This window comes from Zophobas morio, unplaced genomic scaffold, assembly GCF_036711695.1.
Source record: "Zophobas morio isolate AGI-343-1 ecotype UQ-CSIRO unplaced genomic scaffold, CSIRO_AGI_Zmor_V1 ptg000031l, whole genome shotgun sequence".
NCBI classification, from domain to species: domain Eukaryota; kingdom Metazoa; phylum Arthropoda; class Insecta; order Coleoptera; family Tenebrionidae; genus Zophobas; species Zophobas morio.
Genome location: NW_026972136.1, coordinates 13,245,388 through 13,270,329, shown reverse-complemented (window position 1 = coordinate 13,270,329; position 24,942 = coordinate 13,245,388). Strand labels below are relative to the sequence as shown.

Genomic DNA, 24,942 nt, shown 5'->3' with positions numbered 1-24,942 from the left:
TACCATCTACATGATATTCTTAATCTAAATACAAAATTTGACAACAATCGGCCCAGTACTTTCGGAGATTATATGTCTAATAAAAATCCGAGACGGCAGACAGACGGACAGACGGACAGACAGATAGACGGAAACAGGAGACCTATTTCTTCGTACTCTAAGGGTCATGAAAGTCAACAATACGTAAAATAGAGAGTCGGCCGACGGACTCGATTACAATACTTACGCTCAGGAAGTAAAAGATGAGAATTGTAAGAACAATTCTGATACCACTTCCTTGGCATCTCGATAAGGGTCGAGAATACGCAGAGGGCGCAGAGACGCGCATGACAGAAGATGATGACGGACGATACAGGGCACTTATGTAGAGTTCCTGATGTACTACGTCGTACTCGTAACGCAGTCACCCTTTATTCAAATAAAATATTGTAAAGAAGGTTTTATTCTCTTACAGAATATTATTTGAAAATCGACAAGGCGATTTAAACGTCTTTACAAACTTAAAACTTTATAAAAATCCTCAAATTTTGAATTAATTAAAAACTTTTGTTCGGCACCGGAAGTAAAACCACCTTAGGAAAACTAACATGGTTTCAACGTCATCGATATCCGTACGATGATAGCAGCGCAGCTTTGCGTCGTTGGTTTCAGTTAAGCGCGCGTTTTCGTGGCGAACGCAACAGCATTCGGTGTCAGTCGAACCCTGAAAACCTAAAAAGTTCGGAAATGTTTACGTCGTTGAAAGGGACGTCAAGAATTTCGGGAATTTTTGAACTGGATTTGTGGAGGTAAATAAAATTTATCTCGTCGTTTTTTTAGCATCCACATTTCGTTTCAACTGCTTCTTTTATTTGTTTTGATAAGTCGGTGAAATACACAGTTTGCACTAGAAGACCAAGACGTATGTTATTATGTTTAAATGTGTTCCCAAAACAGTAGCTATTTTCTTGCTGAACCTGGGGTGATCGACAGTAAAATTCCGTTTGATCCAGTAGTCTTTTGGGATTTGGAACAAAATAAGTTTCTGCATGACGCAAGAGTAGACATTAACTGGTTGTTAAAAAATTCATCAGGCGGAAGTCAGTTGTGGGATAAAAGAAATTAAACTCACACTGATTTCAGCTAAAAAGTTCAGACACATTTTATTTTTTCACTTTGGGCTCGAAAAAATTTGAATAGAGGAAGGAGTTGTCTTTAATCTTGAATTTCAGACTTCTAAAGATGGAGATTTATATCTTCAAGTATTTTTTTAACTTTTTCACCTTGTACTGTTTAATAGTCACTTGGAATATTTTTCGTACGTGTTAAAGGTTGCGTCTTTGAGCTCAAAGCTTGTTAGTGGACGTCATCAAAATGTTAATGAAAGAAGCTTTACAAACACAAATAAATACAAATCTTTTCTATGTTTGTTTATATCCTTAAGGCCACCACTATTTTAATTTCAACATGTTTCTCTAACTGTGTGCGTATTTACCAAATAAATTCATTAAATTCGCCGAAACGTTTTTTATTCCGATGAGTGAATCTTATCTTTTTGAGCTAAATACCGTACCCACAAAATAAGGCTGGAAAACAAGCGAGGTGAAATATAAAGTAAAAACGAATATACTTACTTTCAAAAGCATTCGAAAAGAATATTTTGATACTTTGTGATGCGAGAAATTTTTAAACTCTCATAACAAATAAAATATATTTTCAATCAAATTATTGAGCGCAAAAACAAGATCGGAAAAATAAAAAAAATAGGGTTTTTGGTCACTATTACGGGCCATATTTAATATTTAAACAAACAAAAGTAGTAATATATGTTTGAAGTTTTATTTTTAAAATTTAGTTATCCACAATCCAGACAAAAATATCAGTTAGCTAGTAAATAATGATTTTATTTTGTTTATAATAACACCATTATGGAGCAATAAATTATAAATCTCTCCTTTATTTTTTCTGTTTTACAAAGATGGTAAATTAAACCCCTGGCTCTAGCTTGAGTTCTAACTCATAAACAACAATAAGTGAAACATTTTCTACTACAAGTTATTTTTGTATTTACTTTGTAAACTCAGCCCACGTTCACTATATGCGGTACTCATTAGAATAGACAGCAGTTTACTGCGAATTAAGAATTATCGTGGGAAGTTTCACAAAATTTAGGAAAACAAATTTTAATGATAAATTACATTGCGCAGTATAGGTACTCTTGTGTAAATATATATGATTAATTTTTACTTCCCGAGAGCGACTGGCTACTTTCATATTTTCTCGATGTCATCATCATCCCTTGAGTACAAAAACAGGTCTTCCGTTTCTGTCTGTCCGTCCGTCCGTCGACTGTGTCGATTTTGTTAGACAGATAACCTCCGAAACTATCGGACCTATTGTTGTAAAACGCTAACCAAACTTTGTTTAATCAATCCTCTTATACTTCCTTTTATACTTAGTAATGTGAAATTTTAATAAGGATTTTTGGTTGTCGAACAGGATTGAATCATCTGTACCGTACTATAACTGACGATGAGAAGGAACCGCATCGGATGTAACGTTGATGTTCAGATATTCTAGTTTTAATGGAACGACCAGCAAATATGAAAAAGAGTTCGAAAAATGCTATTAATGGAGAATCAAAAAAGGTGTTGGTGGTGTCAATTTAATGAATTAGCGAATATTAGTAAATATTTCCAGTTCTATAGCTCCGCTCCTGTTTCCATGGTAATAGAACATGACTGAACTATGGGTAAAAATGGCATAAGAGCGGGTTAAATACCAGTTTACCATCACAAAAATTATCGGTAAAAGAGGGAAATAACTTTAAGTGTAAAATAAAATATTAAAATAATTTAACTAAAAATCAAGAAATATAAAAATGGGGAAAATTTTTATACATCAAGAACAGAATGAGTATTGAATTTAGAAACAGTGATAATTTATCAATAAGTCTCTGATTTGAAAATAATAATAAGTCTTTCATGACACATGTTTTACTTTAATAACAGACAGCTTCCACATTGCGGTGTTGCTAAAAATAGAAACGTTGAATAAAAATAAACCGTGCCAGATCAAGTAACATGGGAAGAAATAATGGAAAAGCTGCAGTCATGTATTGCTCATTGGACAGGTCCAGACTTTACCGCCTCTGTAATTCTTATTATTTCCTTTAGGACTCCCAAACTCCGATCATCTTTTACAAGCTCAAGAAGACCACAATCGGAAGGATAATGTCGGGAACATAAACCTTCGCCAGAATAATCAGATTGCACTGAAACCGGTCTTCCTTCATAAAAATGTTTTTAGAGTTTACCCCTGAAAAAATATTAGAGATAGAAACAAATGACTGCGTAGGCAGTAATATTTTGTTATTTATTATGGTGAGTTTGTATCTGAAAGAACTGAAAAATATTAAAAAATTTGAAATACATTTACAGATTTGTGTAACAATATTTTGTAATTTAACTTTAAAACTGCAAAACCGAATACGCTGAAATCTGGGAAAATTTTAAGGTCATCATCGTATGATAAATCGGTATCAAAATGTATCCTTTTATCCTCCCCAAAAAATTGCCGACGTACTCCTAGAATTTTACCTAATAAATCCTACTAAAATATGCAAAATATAACGCTACATTTGTAGTGTTTCAATGGATTCATATTTTTTAGAATCACTTGCACAGGGTGGCTCAAAAAAAATGTATGAATGTAGCAATGTATTTTATTGATCAAATCAAGAACCGCTTACTCAATTTTCTCGAAAATGTAAGTATTCAGTACTGTTATTACTAGTATTACACTGCCCCCATTCTAATTTATCTCCTTGTTTTTGCTAAAATTTTGTCAAATTTTAGAGTATTCAGTTTTGCAGGTTCAAGCTTAAATTGCAGAATATTTTTTTCCAAAAATATGGATTTCTAAAATAAAAAGTCATGGCAGATTCATAAACCACAAGTAGGTATTATATTATAAAATAGAATTTACTTTTTGAGAGTACATCTATCTCCATGCATCTACATAATGTTCTAGACGTAAAAGTTCACAGCAGTCAATCCAGTACTTCGTAGAATATTTGCCTAATAAAATTACCAGTAGACGACGGACGACAGAGGGAAACAGGAGACAGTTGTCTTAAACTCCATGAATGAATCATACTTACTTCTAAGCAAATTATTAATTACGCTTTATGTAGAATAAATTTATGTTACTTTTATTAACATCAACCCATCCTGTCTTGATCATCAATCCCGATATAAAGCCTTTGAACTTTTCACCAAAACAACATTCTGATGAAATTAAATAACGTGTAAACAAATAATTGTATGTAAAATTAGAATATATTTTCCTATGTAAACGAAAGGAAAACAATAATCTGCCCGAAGCGGTCTTCATTACTTCGGTTATATTATATTTTCTTCACAAAATGAAAATTTCGTTCGTCTTATAAAAAAAGAAATTAAATTTTTGAGTCTTGCATTCATATCGTCGCTACACCGAGACAAATTTTACATTACTCGCTGAGCAAGCGGACGAGTAATTTTAGATTAACGACTGTTTGTATTATTTTATAAGGTTATTAAATAGATATGATTCACAATAGCCCTGCATGCTCAGCGTAGTTATTTCACAAAAAACAATAAACTGTTGCGATAGTCATAAATATTTGCATAATCATTCTTCACATAAATAGTTATTAGATTCTTGAAAGTGATTAAAATCTCAACGCTCTTTTTTACGAATCTGTTTTATTAAACGAATTTCTTAATGTATTTTGCGTTTGTGTAGGTAACCACAGTTTTTTCACTGGAAGAAATAAGAAATGATAATTCTATTACGAAACCATGGTATAAACACAAGTCAAAATGATAAATAGACGTTTAAAAATGGTTGATTATTTTTGTAAGCGTGCGATGTATTGTATCTGAAATAGCAAAAACGCTCCAGTGTTTACCGCTAACTTTGTTTTCTTTACTTTTACTATAAAGTTAATGGTTTCCGTTTATTTTTTACTTGGGTCCCTTTGAACTCTGAGAAATGATTCATAATGGAAGCGATCAAAATTCGCGTCGCTTGTCATTTATAATATACATAGAAACTCAGACACGTATTTACCACATGGGGTTTTGTTCGTAATTATTATAGTTCACTAACGAGATTGTTTTAATTAAATTAGTTTCTCCCACCGAAAATGATATTGTCTTGATTGATTCGCTTATGAGGCTTCAGTCAATTTACGTTCACTTCCTTACATTATTTCAGAACATCCTCAGACTTATTGTGCTAAATGTATGCGGTTGGTGGCTCCAAAATTAGCAAATTAACTCCCCATGTTTGTTAATCAATTTGTCTAATCCTCGACAACCGAAACTTAATTAAAATACATAAAACCGGAGAGCTTTCACTAAACTGATTTGCAGAAAGAACAAAGAATCCGAATGTGAAATTTAAGTCTGAAAAAATGGGCGTGTGCGTCGTCGAACTGAAGTCATTTTTACGTTAAATTGGAAGGCTAACTTTTGCTTAATCAATTCAACAGTTTTTACCGACACTGATTTAAAGCCTTTACAGCATCAAAAAAAATTTTTTCAAAAGTTGTTTCGACATAACTTACCTCACACCTAAAGTGCAATGAAACATATCCAGCATTTTCGAGTTGAATTGTTATTTTACACAATTTTGAGGTTATCAACATTTTTGCAAGGAAAATAATAGTATTGTAATTTTCTGGGAAAATGGAATGAGCCGTTCCTGATTTAATCAATAAAATAAATTGACTCATAGCAAGCATGCATGAATGCAGTGATAAATCACAAGTAAAAACTCATCATATTTTGCACATTTTGGATAGCATTTATGCAGCACATTTTCAGATGACGTCATCAATTTTTTGAGCGCGATAAACAAATACATTTCGATAAAAAATTTAACATACTTATGACAACTTTAAAACATCTACAACATTTCAAAGCATTCGGTTTTGTAGTTCCTGATTAAATCAATAAAATAAATTCACGCTTTTTATTTTTTTTTCCAAAAATTTGGCTGTCTAGGGTGAAAACTCAACACAAATTCATATATGTACTACAAGTGCAACAAAAACTTATTTTATAAAAATAAAAAAAAATATCTTATTGGTGGCGGGTATGATTAGTCAAATTTTGGTGAGCGTTTTATCATCTACATGACATTCCTAATGTACATACAAAATTTGACAACAATCGGTCCAGTAGTTTCGGAGATTATCTGTCTAATAAAAATCCCGACAGCCGGCAGACAGACAGGCAGACAGACGGAAGCGAGAGACCTATTTCTTCGTACTCTTGGGGCCATGAAAGGTCGAGGAAACGTAAAAGTAGAGAGTCGGCCGACGGACTCAATTACAATACTTTCTTAGCTTACGCTCGGGAACTAAAAACGGCAGAACTCTAAATGCAATAAATTTAAGTAAAAACATAAAACAGCACATTGATGGATATCGCCGGATGGGAAGTTCATAAGAACAGTAAAATAAAGCTAAATTTACGGTGTAGGATTAGAGATAAATTATTATTAATGGCAGAGTACAACGTTATTTTGAAGTTTATATTTTGTTTCATCATTTGCCGACTATAAGTTAATAAAACCTTGTTGCAATTCATTGTACTTTTCTGTAATCTTTATATAAATTTCTGTCTCATGTTCTGTCATAACCGTCACTTTGAAATTTGACAAAATTATATGTAAAGGCATGGCCGACTAGTATAAAGATTATGGCCTGTCCAAGAGGTACCATACGTGTTGCCATCTATTAATAATTACACTTAATAATTTAGCAAAATTTTAATTTGACTTGACATTATGGGACTTCAAAACGTGTAATGGTGGTTTGTTTCGGTATGAATGCCTTTGTGACTTTCAAAAAGTGTTAATAATTCTTTTGTCGTTTTTGAATTATTAATAGATGGCAGCACGTATGGTACCTTTGGCATTCCTTTGGACAGGCCATAATCTTTATACTAGTCGGTAAAGGATGATCAAAAAGTTTTCAGATTAGAGTTGGACATGGAAATATTTGTTATGTCTTTGATTAATTTTAGTTTATTTTAAATTTTTAAGTATTACTACAGGGTCATTCACGAGAAGCTCCTCGCCTAAAAAATTCAAGAAGCAACGAGAAATACAATTTCAAAATCATCTTCGGTAAAACATATTCACCTGTTTTGTGTAACAACATTGACCTAGTGTCAGCTACTGTCATGTCGTGATAATGACTGTGCATTCAAACGACGAGAAGACTGATATGATTTTGATATATGCTGAGTACTTCATAGTTTGTTGTGTAGAGAACGTTGTCCGTACTGGAGATGCCTTAACAATCTCTTGTTTGCAAGTTGTTTGATTTTGATTTTAATCTAATACTCGACGCTTTTTCTAAATTATCAAAACCAAACAACTGACTATGTTTTACTTACAAAAATGGTGACAGTAAATATCGAAGATTGATATATTTGTCAAAATTAAAAAAAAAAAAACACTGCATTCTATCTTGAAAATAACCGACAACACCGCAGTATTAGATGTGAAGTTTTGTCGTAGGAGAAAAAAGATAGGTTATAACAAAAGTCATTTAATAGATTAATAGATCTTTATTAACTAACCTTGGGTTAGTAACTAGGTATACTTATAACGATGGCAGACTCAGTGGCAGACTTTAAAAATGTTTTGACGATTCTTAATAATTTAAGCATACTTTATGTTCTGATCTCCCAAGCAAAGGAAGTGTTGTAATAGACTCTATTGAGTGACTGGGTACTTTCATATTTTCTCGATGGGTCCCCTGGAGTACGAAAAAATGGGTCTAGCGTTTCCGTCTGTTTGGACCGATTGTTGTCAAATTTTACATCTGTATTAGGAATATCGTGCAGATGCTGATGATCAAGGTTTGGCTCATCCTCCCCACAAATAATAGAATGACGTCACCTTCAAAATATACGTTAATATGTATTATTTAAATTTTATAAAATGAGATATTCCTACACATGTGGTTTATGAATCCTTGTTGAGTTTTTACCCTAGACATCAAGATTTTTGGAAAAAAATTAAAATTATATAACCACATTTTGCAATTTCACTTTGAAAGTGCAAAATCGAATGCTTTGAAATCTTTCAAGCGTTTTAAGGTTATCGTAATCCCCTCCCAAATAATAATTAATCCATCCATCTTAAACTTTTGTCTAGTAATTCCTCTCTGAAATATGCAAAAAAATGTCTTTAAGACAAGCGCGAAAATAGGATTTCGTTTAAGGGGGACAATTTTTTTGCGATTTTACCTATCTGTTGTAGCATTGTATTTGCAGTTTCGATAGCGATTTGAAAATTATCGGAGTTTCCACAATCTCCCCTAACTATTTTATATCTGCTCTTAGAGTTATTAATTATTTTAATTCTCTTTTTTTTAATAAACGTGATCCAAATTCATAAAAAAGAGCGTTTTTACTTCCCGAGCGTCAGCAAAGGAAGTATTGTAATCGAGTCCATCGGCCGACTCTCTACTTTTACGTTTTTTCGATCTCTCATGACCCCTAGAAGCCGAAGAAATGGGTCTGCCATTTCCGTCTGTCTGTCCGTCTGTCCGTCTGTCCGTCTGTCCGTCTGTCTGCCGTCCCGGATTTTTATTAGACAGATAATCTCCGAAAGTACTGGACCGATTGTTGTGAAATTTTGTACTTATATTAGGAATATCATGTAGATGGTAAAACGCTAACCAAAATTTGTCTAATCATCCCCACCACTAATGCGATGACGTCACTTCAAAATTGTACATAGTAAATCGGTCTTAAATTGTATAAAATAACATAGTCCTACACATGTAGTTTACAACTCCGAATTGAGTTTTCACCCGAAACGTCCAGATTTTTGGAAAAAAAATCAAAATTATAAATCTGCAAAAGCGAATGCTTTGAAATGTTGCAGATGTTTTAAGGCTATAAAGAGCATCATAAATCTTTAGTCAAAAAATATTTGCTTATCCCCTCCAAAAACTTGATGACGTCAGCTCAAAAGTTTGCCGAATAAATCATATCTAAAATGTACAAAATATGATGAGTCTGTACTTGTGATCTATCAGTCCATTCATATTTTTTGGATTTGCATATACAGGGTGACTCAAAAAAATTAATGAATGCGTAAATTTATTTTACTGATTTACTCAGGAACTACAAAACCGAATGCTTTGAAATCTTGCAGATATTTTAATGTTATAAAGAGCATAATAAATGTTTAGTCAAAATATACTTGCTTATCCCCTGCAAAAAATTGATGACGTCAGCTCGAAAGTTTGCCGAATAAATCCTATCTAAACTATAAAAATATGATGAGTCTGTACTTGTGATTTATCACTCCATTCATATTTTTTGGATTTGCATATACAGGGTGACTCAAAAAAATTAATGAACACGTAAATATATTTTATTGATTTAATCAGGAACTACGAAACCGAATGCTCTGAAATCTTGCAGATATTTTAAGGTTATAAAGAGCATAATAAATGTTTAGAAAATATATTTGCTTATCCCCTCCAAAAACTTGATGACGTCAGCTCAAAAGTTTGCCGAATAAATCATATCTAAAATGTACAAAATATGATGAGTCTGTACTTGTTATCTATCACTCCATTCATATTTTTTGGATTTGCATATACAGGGTTACTCAAAAAAATTAATGAATGCGTAAATTTATTTTACTGATTTACTCAGGAACTACAAAACCGAATGCTTTGAAATCTTGAAGATGTTTTAAAATTATCATTGGCATGGTAAATTTTTGATCAAAATGTATTTGGTTGTCCCCCCTAAAAAATTTATGACGTCACCACAAAATTTTGCTGAATAAATCGTATCTAAAAGTACAAAATATGATGAGTCTCTTCTTGTGATTTATCATTCCATTCAAATTTTTTCGATTTCCATATACAGAGTGACCCAAAAAATTAATGAATGCGGGAATTTATTTTATTGAGTTAATCAGGAACTACGAAACCGAATGCTCTGAAATCTTGCAGATGTTTTAAGGTCATAAAGAGCATAATAAATGTTTAGTCAAAATATATTTGCTTATCCCCTCCAAAAACTTGATGACGTCAGCTCAAAAGTTTGCCGAATAAATCATATCTAAAATGTACAAAATATGATGAGCCTGTACTTGTCATTTATCACTCCATTCATATTTTTTGGATTTGCATGTACAGGGTGACTCAAAAAAATTCATGAATGCGTAAATTTATATTTATTTTATTTATACAAAACCGAATTCTTTGAAATCCACTGCGAAAAAAAAACATAATAGGCATGTAGTCGTCACGTTTCCGACAGCGAGGGAAGTACTGTCTAAACTCTTTAGACCAATTTTTTTTTTTTATTTTTACATACAATAAATGTGTAAGTAAAAATAGGAAAATTTTCTAGAAATTTTAATTTCATTCTGAAAGTTACAAAAGCAAACTTTTTCTAATGAAACAATTTTTTCCTTATTTAGCAGTGTTGAAAGAATAAGAATCGGCTATACAGAACCCAGACTCAAAATTCATGTTGACCGGTGTTATTCATTATGTGCTATGGAAATTTTTATATTCGGCTGCAAAACAGCAATGAATTTTCTTTTTAATGACCATGTGTATAAACGATACTTTTGTGCATTTTCTTTGAGGAAAATAATGGCGTTCAAAATTTAATGTTATATGTAATAAACAAGTAAACGTACCTAATGGTGTTTACTTCCAGATTAATTTTTTTTTATATGAGTTGTAGGTTTATTGTCTGTATATTAGCACAGCGTCCGTGCTGATGTGTAAACATTTATATTTAGGTGTCTGTGCAATTATTTATTTCTTTTAACTTCAAGTTGTGTACCATGAACATTTAAGGGACAATTAACTTCTTATTGCTTGTTCATCCTTGATTTATTTATTGATGCCTCGTGTACTTGAATTCCCCACGAAAGCTTAATTTTTCGTGGACTATTAATAACGTCTGAAGTTGGAGTTGCCAGACTTTATGATTGAACGCTAACCACTATCGAACTAAATTGTTGTGTTTTACTCACGCCGATTTTAAATACTCGTACATCGTAACAAGATGTTTCTTTAATTTAACATCCTGGAGTATTTGAACTCCCATTGATTCCTAAAAATCTATTATCTCTTGTTTCAGTTTGAGTCATCATAATCTGACAACGGACTGTCAGTCAGTAGCGTAACATGCACACTTCAGAAGGGGGTGGTTTTGAAATTAATTTTTATAAATCGCAAACAATAACCCGCGGAAGCATAAACTCAAGTGAACTGGTCAACACGCTAGCACGAATGCGAATGAATCTATTAGGCACTAATCTAAACAGGTACGGGTACCCATCGCAGGCTGAAAAGTTTACTATGACAGAGAAACCATGACGGACGCCCATTGGAAAATTCTGGATGTTTCATTGTACTTTAGAAACGAAGGAAGTTCTGTGGAAACAATTTTCGACCAATTTTTTTATTTTGGTTTTAAAAATATTTAGAAGTAGTTTCTTCCACACTTTAGGCAACAAATTGTCTTACTTTATATCGAGAGATGGTAATTGCATTTTTCATATGGTGTAAAAAATTGGTCTAAAGAGTTTAGACAGTACTTCCCTCGCTGTCGGAAACTTGACGACTGCATGCCTATTGTGTTTTTTTTCTCATTACATTTTTGTAGTGGGAATTTAAAAAAAAATTGCGATGACGTCATCAACATTTTTGCAAGGACACGTATATCAGTTGGGATAGATGTAGTGTAATACTAAGAATAAAATTATTATATTCCCAAATTTTCGGGAAAATGAATTGGGTCGTTTTGAATATTGATTTGTAATAATCAATAAAATAACGAAACAATTTACTCACGTATACGTATCAGAGGCAACTGAAAATCGTGTATGTATAAACATTCTTAATTTAAGATGACAGGGGTAACAGCATACGTGAGAGTCAAACAGAGAAACTGTAAATAAAACGACCGTCGGTTTTATTGCTTCGACTTCCGCTTATTATATAAAACATTGGGTTTTATTTTAATTCTTGACGGTGAAATTCACAATTGGTTGATTATAAACATGTCTATTTCACATTCGCGGAACCAAGTGAACGCATAAAACAAATGCAGGTCTGTAATGTTAAAGTCGATGTAAATAAGCGTGCTACCCTTATGTTTCAACCGAGTTTTTCCTTTAACAAATTTTGTGTCTACCAAATTGGGTTGGTTGGGGTGTAATACTAATAATAAGTGTTGCCTTTAATTTAATCAATAAAATAAATTGACTTCATTAATTTTTTTGAACCACCTCTTAAGAAAATCTAAAAAATATGAATGGAATGATAAATCACAAGTACAAACTCATCATATTTTTTGCATTTTAGATAGGATTTATTCAGCAAAATTTAAGGGTGACGTCATCAATTTTTTTAGGAGGGATGAACAAATACATTTTGAACAAAAGTTTACCATGCTTATAATAACTTTAAAATATTCCCAAGATTTCAAAGCATTCGGTTTTGTAATTCCTGATTAAATCGATAAAATAAATTCACGCCTTCATTAATTTTTTTGAGTCACCCTGCATATGCAAATCCAAAAATATGAATGGAATGATAAATCACAAGTACAGGCTCATCATGTTTTGTACATTTTAGATACGATTTATTCGGCAAACTTTTGAGCTGACGTCATCAGTTTTTTGTAGAAGATAACCAAATATATTTTGACTAAAAATTTATTATGCTCTTTATAACCTTAAAACATCTGCAAGATTTCAAACCATTCGGTTTTGTAGTTCCTGATTAAATCAATAAAATAAATTTACGCGTTCATTAATTTTTTTGAGTCACCCTGTATATGCAAATCGAAACAATTTGAATGGAATGATAAATCACAAGAAGAGACTCACCATATTTTGTACATTTTAGATAGGATTTATTCAGCAAAATTTTGTGGTGACGTCATAAATTTTTTAGGGGGGACGACCAAATACGTTTTGATCAAAAAATTACCATGCTTATGATAATTTTAAAATATCTTCAAGATTTCGAAGCATTCGGTTTTGTAGTTCCTGAGTAAATCAGTAAAATAAATTTACGCTTTCATTTATTTTCTTGAATCACCCTGTATATGCAAATCCAAAAAATATGAATGGAGTGATAGATCACAAGTACAGACTGATCATATTTTGTACATTTTAGGTATGATTTATTCGGCAAATTTTCGAGCTGACGTCATCAAGTTTTTGGAGGGGATAAGCAAATATATTTTGACTAAACATTTATTATGCTCTTTATAACCTTAAAACATCTGCAAGATGTCAGAGCATTCCGTTTTGTAGTTCCTGATTAAATCAATAAAATATATTTACGCATTCATTAATTTTTTTGAGTCACTCTGTATATGCAAATCCAAAAAATATGAATGGAGTGATAAATGACAAGTACAGGCTCATCATATTTTGTACATTTTAGATATGATTTATTCGGCAAACTTTCGAGCTGACGTCATCAAGTTTTTGGAGGGGATAAGCAAATATATTTTGACTAAACATTTATTATGCTCTTTATGACCTTAAAACATCTGCAAGATTTGAGAGCATTCGGTTTTGTAGTTCCTGATTAAATCAATAAAATATATTTACGCATTCATTAATTTTTTTGAGTCACCCTGTATATGCAAATCCAAAAAATATGAATGGAGTGATAGATCACAAGTACAGACTCATCATATTTTGTACATTTTAGATATGATTTATTCCACAAACTTTTGAGCTGACGTCATCAAGTTTTTGGAGGGGATAAGCAAATATTTTTTGACTAAAGATTTATGATGCTCTTTATAGCCTTAAAACATCTGCAACATTTCAAAGCATTCTGGTTAGCAGATTAAAAATTAAATTTCAAAATGTTGTTTTATAATTTTGATTTTTTTTCCAAAAATCTGGACGTTTCGGGTGAAAAGTCGATTCAGAGTTGTAAACTACATGGTAGGACTATGTTATTTTATACAATTGAAAACCCATTTACTATGTACAATTTTGAAGTGACGTCATCGCTTTAGTGGTGGGGATGATTCGACAAATTTTGGTTAGCGTTTTACCATCTACATGATATTCTTAATATAAGTACAAAATTTCACAACAATCGGTCGAGTACTTTCGGAGATTATCTGTCTAAGAAAAATTCGGGGGCAGACGGACAGACGGACAGACGGACGGACAGACGGACGGACAGACGGACGGACGGACGGACAGACGGACGGACAGACGGACGGACAGACGGACAGACAGACGGAAATGGGAGACCTATTTCTTCGTCTTCTAGGGGTCATGAAAGATCGAGAAAACGTAAAAGTAGAGAGCCGGCCGACGGACTCGATTACAATACTTCCTTTGCTTACGCTCAGGAAGTAAAAAATGACAGTATTGTATTTTCAAAATTTTCTGGAAAAGTGAAGTATATCGTTTCTGATTTAATCAATTGACTCACTTATTAATTTTTTTGAGCCACCAGTGTAAGCAAATCTAAAAAATATGAATGCAGTAATCAATCAGAAGTAAAAACTCATACATACAATAACTATTGAATTCGTTGCAGTAAATTGAAACATTAACGGAGGGCTGTTTTCAACCGTTTCGTTCATGATTTATGAAATGTCAGCTTGATTTTGTTGGGTTAGACGAATGCGATATAAAGTTGGAGCACGCATTTTCCGTATTTATTAAAATGGATGTTTTATACTGTGTATTTAATTTTGTATATACATTTTGAGTATCAAGATCCTTAATGTTCATGAATTTGTAAACTACAGGTGTACCATTATGTTATTTTATAAGCACATTTACTATGTACAATTTTGAGATGACGTCATCACATTGTTGGTGGGGATCATTAGACAAAGTTTGGTAAGCGTTTTCCATCGTCACTCCCAAGAAATGGATGACGTCGTCCCAAAATTTTGCTGAATAGATCCTATCTAAAACGTGCAAAATATGATGAGTTTGTGTTTGTAATTTATTACTGCATTCATATTTTTTAGATTTGCTTATTCAAGGTGACTAAAAAAAATTAATGGATCAGTCAATCTATTTTATTGAATAAATCACGAGTTGCAAAACTGAATACTCTGAAATCCTGCAGACGTTTTAAAGTTATTTTAAGCATCAAAATGTATCTGTTTCTTCCCCCAAAAATTGATGACGCCATCTCAAAATTTTACCGAATAAATTCTACCCAAACTATGGTGAATGATGAGTTTTTATTTGTGATTTATCACCGCATTAATTAAGTTCTAACGAACCGAATTTTCCCGGGCCGGAAACCGTGATGCGTACCGTGAGAGCCCTGAACCGACCACCGTAAGGATCGTCTTTTGTACCGGTGTTTGGAATCGTCGCCCCCAAGCGAGAAACCGTACCACCGTCACCGTTTTTTTTTGTTGTCGTCCTGTACCGCCACCGCGCTTCCCTCCTGGGTCGCCGTACCGTCTTCGCGCGATTTCCAGGTTCAAGGTCGCCGCCCCCAGAGCCAGGAGGAGCTCGTTTTGAAGGAAGTCGCCGCCCAGGAGGAACGACCGTGCCGGACATTTAACTTGTTTTTGTATACATATATTTAAGTTAAGTTTAACCGTAAGATTTATTATTTTAGCCGTGTAGCTGGTGGCAGGGAATAAATCCGATTTATTGTTTAAAATATTCATTGTCGTTTTACTTTATTGTCTTGTTTTCGCGGACGGTCACCATCTGAAATCCGTGTCTCCGGCTTGAGAGCAACCCCGGCACTCCCTCCCCCGGAGAGGGGGGTGGTGCCTGAGCTACCGGCGCTCCTGACCAAAGGCGCCATCCCCGGTGGCGTGAAGATCGCTGTATAAGCTTAGGTCTGCCAGACGTGTTTTTAAATCAGAGACACTAGTCGGCCTAAGGCTTGGCACCCAGGTACGCCGCCACCACACGTTATCGGCGAGATTCCGGACCCTCCGTCCGTCACACCGGAATTTCGTCGCAAAGTTTATTGGTTTAATAAACTTGTTATTAAAAAGAACTTTTATTTTATTCACAATTGTTATTATTACATTTGATTATTATTTATTGGATTATTAAATATTGATTATTCACAATTATCACTTAAATAATAACAACTTATTGGGAGAGCGCGGTTATGAGGGGCTTAAATAAATTTCACGGCAGGGGCTTCTGAACTAAACTACACGGATGACGGATGCTTCTGAACTGAAAAATGAATTATTCTGTTGTCTTTTATAAGGAGGAAAACTGCAGAATTGCACTTCTCGTGTTGATATTGATGCAAGTGTGGAAGCGCATCTTGCACGTGGCAGGATATGGGTCTGCAGAATAATTGTCCATCGTATGTTACAGAGAAACTAATTAAAATACAGAACCCAAAGTGACTGTTAAAAGTTGCTTTAATCGACTTTACTGAAATCAATGAAAATGAACTCCTTTTCTGCTTAGTGTGCTGCTTATAAAATTAAAACTCAATGTCCAACGTATGAATCTTTATTTTAATGTTTTGAAGTTTAAGTTTAAATAATACTTCACACGTTCCTGTAGGTAAAATTGAGAAAAAATTGTGAAGGGGGAGACGTGGTTGTGTAACTGACAAAATTTAATTTATATAGTTGAAAGAATAAATTAGAATTTTGATCACTGCTGTATTTACCAAAGGAAGTACTGGTTAAAAAAGAATCTAAACCTCTCGGAATAATCTGCGAAATTGAATTGAGAATTATGCCAACTTCGGTTTGGAAATTAGGGGCACGTTTTGCTAGGGGCTGCAAACGTTAAAATTTAATTCAAATTAGCGCCTTTATTTTTTGCGTGTGGTTTGTTGAATTTACATTCTGTTTCAGCAAAAATTGAGAAAAGTAAATAGAGCCGGAATAAGTAATAAATATTTTAGGTGAGAATGGTGATTACGATTCACAAAACGATACGTTTTTGTTAACATAAATTAATACAAAAAGCATATTACAATATAATTACCTACATATTTTTAAATGCTTATACTTACCATGAGCTATGTTAAAATCTTCGCCCAATATTAGATTTATTACAAAAAATTGGTCGAAAGTTGTTTCGACAGAACTTCCCTCGCCCCTGAAATACAATGAAACATATCCAGCATTTTAGGAAAATATAAAATTTGATTTTGCCAATCCACGTTCGTTAGTTTCCCATGGTGCCGACGATACCACTATTTCTCCAGTGCCTGCTCAAAGCTAACTTTGTGAATTCAATGAAAGAGAGTAGGTTGCACATAACGTTAGGGTCAAACATGCAACTAACTTCCAAATAGATTCCATTAAAAAGTTACATCTTCTAAATCCAGTCTACACCTGAAGAACAAATACGTAATAACGCTGGCAAACTGATAAACTAGTAAATATATTATACATATATTTATGGTACAATGGAACACGTTTCTTTCGTAATAAATTTGATGCTATAGATTAATATTTTTCAATCAACCAGTTATCACTCAGTTTATTGAAAAAATATTTAATATTCACACTAAAATTTTAATAAACAAATATATTCGGAATAATATTTGGTAAGTAATTGAGTTTAACATACATGTCGAACATGAATGAATAATACACAGGCTGCAGTACAGTAATAAGAATATTACTGTAAGAAAGATAATATTCTTATTAACTAACTTCCGTTATGCAGGGTATAGCTCATACTTTCAACTAGTTTGCTACCATTCACTTGTGCAATATCATAACATGTGCACACCGTGGTAAGCGAATCTTTAATCAACATAGGAATTAAAAGCTTCGTTGATTTATGAAAGACCGAAGTTATGGTCATGATTATGAACTACCTACTACCATAGTGTACGTTATAAATTTATACTTACAATACAAAAAGATAGCAACAATCCAGTAACAAATTTGATTTACTCATGCTTGAGTTGGAATTATTATTTGTCCACATAAATATTTCGCCCTGTGGTTGTTGTTAGACGCTATACCATATAAAAAAATTGGTCTAAAGAGTTTAGACAGTACTTCCCTCGCTGTCGGAAACTTGACGACTGCATGCCTATTGTGTTTTTTTTCTCATTACATTTTTGTAGTGGGAATTTAAAAAAAAATTGCGATGACGTCATCAACATTTTTGCAAGGACACGTATATCAGTTGGGATAGATGTAGTGTAATACTAAGAATAAAATTATTATATTCTCAAATTTTCGGGAAAATGAATTGGGTCGTTTGAATATTGATTTGTAATAATCAATAAAATAACGAAACAATTTACTCACGTATACCTACGTATCAGAGGCAACTGAAAATCGTGTATGTATAAACATTGTTAATTTAAGATGACAGGCGTAACAGCATACGTGAGAGCCAAACACAGAAACTGTAAACAAAACGACCGTCGGTTTTATTGCTTCGACTTCCGCTTATTATATAAAACATTGGGTTTTATTTTAATTCTTGACGGTGAAATTCACAATTGGTTGATTATAAACATGTCTATTTCACATTCGCGGAATCAAGTGAACGCATAAAACAAATGCAGGTCTGTAATGTTAAAGTCGATGTAAATAAGCGTGCTACCCTTATGTTTCAACCGAGTTTTTCCTTTAACAAATTTTGTGTCTACCAAATTGGGTTGGTTGGGGTGTAATACTAATAATAAGTGTTGCCTTTAATTTAATCAATAAAATAAATTGACTTCATTAATTTTTTTGAACCACCTCTTAAGAAAATCTAAAAAATATGAATGGAATGATAAATCACAAGTACAAACTCATCATATTTTTTGCATTTTAGATAGGATTTATTCAGCAAAATTTAAGGGTGACGTCATCAGTTTTTTTAGGAGGGATGAACAAATACATTTTGAACAAAAGTTTACCATGCTTATAATAACTTTAAAATATTCCCAAGATTTCAAAGCATTCGGTTTTGTAATTCCTGATTAAATCGATAAAATAAATTCACGCCTTCATTAATTTTTTTGAGTCACCCTGCATATGCAAATCCAAGAATATGAATGGAATGATAAATCACAAGTACAGACTCATCATATTTTGTACATTTTAGATACGATTTATTCGGAAAACTTTTGAGCTGACGTCATCAGTTTTTTGTAGAAGATAACCAAATATATTTTGACTAAAAATTTATTATGCTCTTTATAACCTTAAAACATCTGCAAGATTTCAAAGCATTCGGTTTTGTAGTTCCTGATTAAATCAATAAAATAAATTTACGCATTCATTAATTTTTTTGAGTCACTCTGTATATGCAAATCCAAAAAATATGAATGGAGTGATAAATGACAAGTACAGGCTCATCATATTTTGTACATTTTAGATATGATTTATTCGGCAAACTTTCGAGCTGGCGTCATCAAGTTTTTGGAGGGGATAAGCAAATATATTTTGACTAAACATTTATTATGCTCTTTATGACCTTAAAACATCTGCAAGATTTCAGAGCATTCGGTTTTGTAGTTCCTGATTAAATCAATAAAATATATTTACGCATTCATTAATTTTTTTGAGTCACCCTGTATATGCAAATCCAAAAAATATTAATGGAGTGATAGTTCACATGTACAAACTCATCATATTTTGTACATTTTAGATATGATTTATTCTACAAACTTTTGAGCTGACGTCATCAAGTTTTTGGAGGGGATAAGCAAATATTTTTTGACTAAAGATTTATGATGCTCTTTATAGCCTTAAAACATCTGCAACATTTCAAAGCATTCTGGTTAGCAGATTAAAAATTAAATTTCAAAATGTTGTTTTATAATTTTGATTTTTTTTCGAAAAATCTGGACGTTTCGGGTGAAAAGTCGATTCAGAGTTGTAAACTACATGTGTAGGACTATGTTATTTTATACAATTGAAAACCCATTTACTATGTACAATTTTGAAGTGACGTCATCGCTTTAGTGGCGGGGATGATTCGACAAATTTTGGTTAGCGTTTTACCATCTACATGATATTCTTAATATAAGTACAAAATTTCACAACAATCGGTCGAGTACTTTCGGAGATTATCTGTCTAATAAAAATCCGTGACAACAGACGGACAGACGGACAGACGGACAGACGGACGGACAGACGGACGGACAGACGGACAGACAGACGGAAATGGGAGACCTATTTCTTCGTCTTCTAGGGGTCATGAAAGATCGAGAAAACGTAAAAGTAGAGAGTCGGCCGACGGACTCGATTACAATACTTCCTTTGCTTACGCTCGGGAAGTAAAAATCTTCTAAAACCAAAGATTTATCGTACAACTGTTTTTGGCTACTTGATAAATTAGTTGCATTTAAAGTTCTACTTGTAGGAATCTAAACTCAACCAGATACGCTGAATACCTGCATGTGTTGAAGAATATATATAATATACATTATTATACGTGTACAGTTTCAAAATGTATTTTTGTGTGCGCAGTGCGTTAAATTTAATTGATGCTGCACGGAGTGATAGACTTCATACAAAGAAAAATTTGAATGTGTTCATCCGTTTGTTAATAATTTACACTTTGTTTGTGGATATAGTTCCCGCTCGTTTATTAAGTACACATTTAAAAAATGTGTTTATGTACGATCGATCTATAATATACTAATTTTGGACTTCATTTGTGGGCGTAAAACGGTTTTTTTTCGACTCTCAGGCCAAAAACAGCTCTTTTTGGTTCGCTGGAGTTATTTTAAACTATTTTTAAAAGATATAAAACTTTACTAAACAGTTACACATTTTTTATTTACTAATATGTGCGTTAATACCTAATAACCTCTGAACTTTTTCAAGCGAATCGATCGGATATTTTGCAAAAGGGTTCCACACAATATTGGCGTAATCCACTTTCGATCTCACAAGTGCAAAATAAAAATTTATTATAGTTTGAGATCCTTCAAATCCCTTGGATGTTGTTATTATAAATCTCAAACATTTATAATAGTCCAGTCAAATTAGCGATCAACCCTTAGATCATATAATAAATAGATACCAATACTCAAACTGAAAGGTGTGACTAGATATGAAGCTATCTGTTGTCGTTTTCTACGTCAAGGGGAGTAGTATAATGCTATCCTTGTGTGATCACCACATCTTCATCTTTGTTATACGCATTTCATCTGTATATGTCTATTTCACTTCCATCCTTGTACCGCACCAGCGCAACAAATCGCTTTTGACAGATGTTTCTTCTAACCTCTCTTTCGAGTTCTTGTACGAGAAACAATTTTAGAATTTAGAACAAAGATCCTATTTTAAGTGATTTAATCATAAAGGATCACAATTGCTGCCCAATAATTTACTATTCCTTTCATTATCTACTGTGAATTATTTATAAAATCAAGCTGTCAACATCTTTCGTACGAAGTTAGTTCAGACATACTTCCTAAAATTTAGGCGCGCAAAATTCAAATATTGATCAGGCAAGGATAGCTCCATTGTAATCCCTTCATGCACGAGAGAGATGTGTGACAGGAGGATGTCGTCACAGGCTCTGCTAGGGAAAGAACTTGGCATGGTGGTATCTATTTATTATATGATCTAAGGATCAACCTCGGAGTGAGAGATAATAAGCTGAATTTTCGTATATACCTTCATTTTAGCGTTCTAAGAGTTGTCTCAAAAGTCTCATAAAATCTCGTGTCTGCGTCGTAAGTTATTCAAGGCCAAAGGTGAAGAAAAACAGTTTTTTGCGATTATCTCGGTTTCTATTGCTCCAATGATGTTAACATCTATTATCGTAATTGTAGAGCACAAAATTTGGGACAAATTTTATTTGAAACATTTTTTCATGCGCTCAATCGTTTTTGAGATAGAGGGCAGTGAGCGCGCAGCGCTCATCCATACGTACTGTAATGCAATTAACCGTGAATATCTGTGAATACTACCTTTAATTTTGAATAATTTGTATTATCTATCTAGTGACTTTAGGGAAAGTAAATGTGCTGCGCCCCCTGGTAGGGGTAAAACTAGGTAGCGATTGCAATCGAGTGCGCTGAGTGGTACATCTCCCTATAGTCCCTTTACGTCAAGGCAGAGGGGCTTCGTGGACCTCGTTGTGTTTTTACTTTTACTTCCCGAGCGTAAGCAAAGGAAGTATTGTAATCGAGTCCGTCGGCCGACTCTCTGCTTTTACGTTTTCTCGATCTTTCATGACCTCTAGAAGACGAAGAAATAGGTCTCCCATTTCCGTCTGTCTGTCCGTCTGTCCGTCTGTCCGTCTGTCCATCTGTCCGTCTGTCCGTCTGTCCGTCTGTCCGTCCGTCTGTCCGTCCGTCTGTCCATCCGTCTGTCCGTCTGCCGTCCCGGATTTTTATTAGACAGATAATCTCCGAAAGTACTCGACCGATTGTTGTGAAATTTTGTACTTATATTAAGAATATCATGTAGATGGTAAAACGCTAACCAAAATTTGTCTAATCATCTCCACCACTAATGCGATGACGTCACTTCAAAATTGTACATAGTAAATGGGTTTTCAATTGTATAAAATAACATAGTCCTACACATGTAGTTTACAACTCTGAATCGACTTTTCACCCGAAACGTCCAGATTTTTGGAAAAAAAATCAAAATTATAAAACAACATTTTGAAATTTAATATTTAATCTGCTAACCAGAATGCTTTGAAATGTTGCAGATGTTTTAAGGCTATAAAGAGCATCATAAATCTTTAGTCAAAAAATATTTGCTTATCCCCTCCAAAAACTTGATGACGTCAGCTCAAAAGTTTGTGGAATAAATCATATCTAAAATGTACAAAATATGATGAGTCTGTACTTGTGATCTATCACTCCATTCATATTTTTTGGTCTTGCATATACAGGGTGACTCAAAAAAATTAATGAATGCGTAAATATATTTTATTGATTTAATCAGGAACTACAAAACCGAATGCTCTAAAATCTTGCAGATGTTTTAAGGTCATAAAGAGCATAATAAATGTTTAGTCAAAATATATTTGCTTATCCCCTCCAAAAACTTGATGACGTCAGCTCGAAAGTTTGCCGAATAAATCATATCTAAAATGTACAAAATATGATGAGCCTGTACTTGTCATTTATCACTCCATTCATATTTTTTGGATTTGCATATACAGAGTGACTCAAAAAAATTAATGAATGCGTAAATATATTTTATTGATTTAATCAGGAACTACAAAACGGAATGCTCTGACATCTTGCAGATGTTTTAAGGTTATAAAGAGCATAATAAATTTTTAGTCAAAATATATTTGGTTATCTTCTACAAAAAACTGATGACGTCAGCTCAAAAGTTTGCCGAATAAATCGTATCTAAAATGTACAAAATATGATGAGTCTGTACTTGTGATTTATCATTCCATTCATATTTTTGGATTTGCATATGCAGGGTGACTCAAAAAAATTAATGAAGGCGTGAATTTATTTTATCGATTTAATCAGGAATTACAAAACCGAATGCTTTGAAATCTTGGGAATATTTTAAAGTTATTATAAGCATGGTAAACTTTTGTTCAAAATGTATTTGTTCATCCCTCCTAAAAAAATTGATGACGTCACCCTTAAATTTTGCTGAATAAATCCTATCTAAAATGCAAAAAATATGAGTTTGTACTTGTGATTTATCATTCCATTCTAATTTTTTAGATTTTCTTAAGAGGTGGTTCAAAAAAATTAATGAAGTCAATTTATTTTATTGATTAAATTAAAGGCAACACTTATTATTAGTATTACACCCCAACCAACCCAATTTGGTAGACACAAAATTTGTTAAAGGAAAAACTCGGTTGAAACATAAGGGTAGCACGCTTATTTACATCGACTTTAACATTACAGACCTGCATTTGTTTTATTCGTTCACTTGGTTCCGCGAATGTGAAATAGACATGTTTATAATCAACCAATTGTGAATTTCACCGTCAAGAATTAAAATAAAACCCAATGTTTTATATAATAAGCGGAAGTCGAAGCAATAAAACCGATGGTCGTTTTGTTTACAGTTTCTCTGTTTGACTCTCACGTATGCTGTTACGCTTGTCATCTTAAATTAAGAATGTTTATACATAAACGATTTTCAGTTGCCGTATACGTGAGTAAATTGTTTCGTTATTTTATTGATTATAAAAAATCAATATTCAAAACTACCCAATTCATTTTCCCGAAAATTTGGGAATACAATAATTACTTCCCGAGCGTAAGCAAAGGAAGTATTGTAATCGAGTCCGTCGGCCGACTCTCTACTTTTACGTTTTCTCGATCTTTCATGACCCCTAGAAGACGAAGAAATAGGTCTCCCATTTCCGTCTGTCTGTCCGTCTGTCCGTCTGTCCGTCCGTCTGTCCGTCTGTCCGTCTGTCCGTCCGTCTGTCCGTCTGTCCGTCCGTCTGTCCGTCTGTCCGTCTGTTGTCCCGGATTTTTATTAGACAGATAATCTCCGAAAGTACTCGACCGATTGTTGTGAAATTTTGTACTTATATTAAGAATATCATGTAGATGGTAAAACGCTAACCAAAATTTGTCTAATCATCCCCACCACTAATGCGATGACGTCACTTCAAAATTGTACATAGTAAATGGGTTTTCAATTGTATAAAATAACATAGTCCTACACATGTAGTTTACAACTCTGAAGCGACTTTTCACCCGAAACGTCCAGATTTTTGGAAAAAAAATCAAAATTATAAAACAACATTTTGAAATTTAATTTTTAATCTGCTAACCAGAATGCTTTGAAATGTTGCAGATGTTTTAAGGCTATAAAGAGCATCATAAATCTTTAGTCAAAAAATATTTGCTTATCCCCTCCAAAAACTTGATGACGTCAGCTCAAAAGTTTGTGGAATAAATCATATCTAAAATGTACAAAATATGATGAGTCTGTACTTGTGATCTATCACTCCATTAATATTTTTTGGATTTGCATATACAGG

General features: G+C 33.2%; 1 protein-coding gene across 2 annotated transcripts in view; it reads left to right on the top strand.

Annotated features, from left to right (window-relative positions):
• Nucleotides 1-664: 664 nt before the first annotated feature.
• Nucleotides 665-24,942, top strand: part of LOC135139673 (calcitonin gene-related peptide type 1 receptor) — a 159,475-nt gene continuing 135,197 nt past the window's right edge. For both annotated transcript variants that reach the window (XM_064069990.1, XM_064069987.1), the window contains exon 1: nucleotides 665-788. The gene's annotated coding sequence lies outside the window, so the exon portion shown is untranslated. The remainder of the gene's footprint in view (nucleotides 789-24,942) is intronic.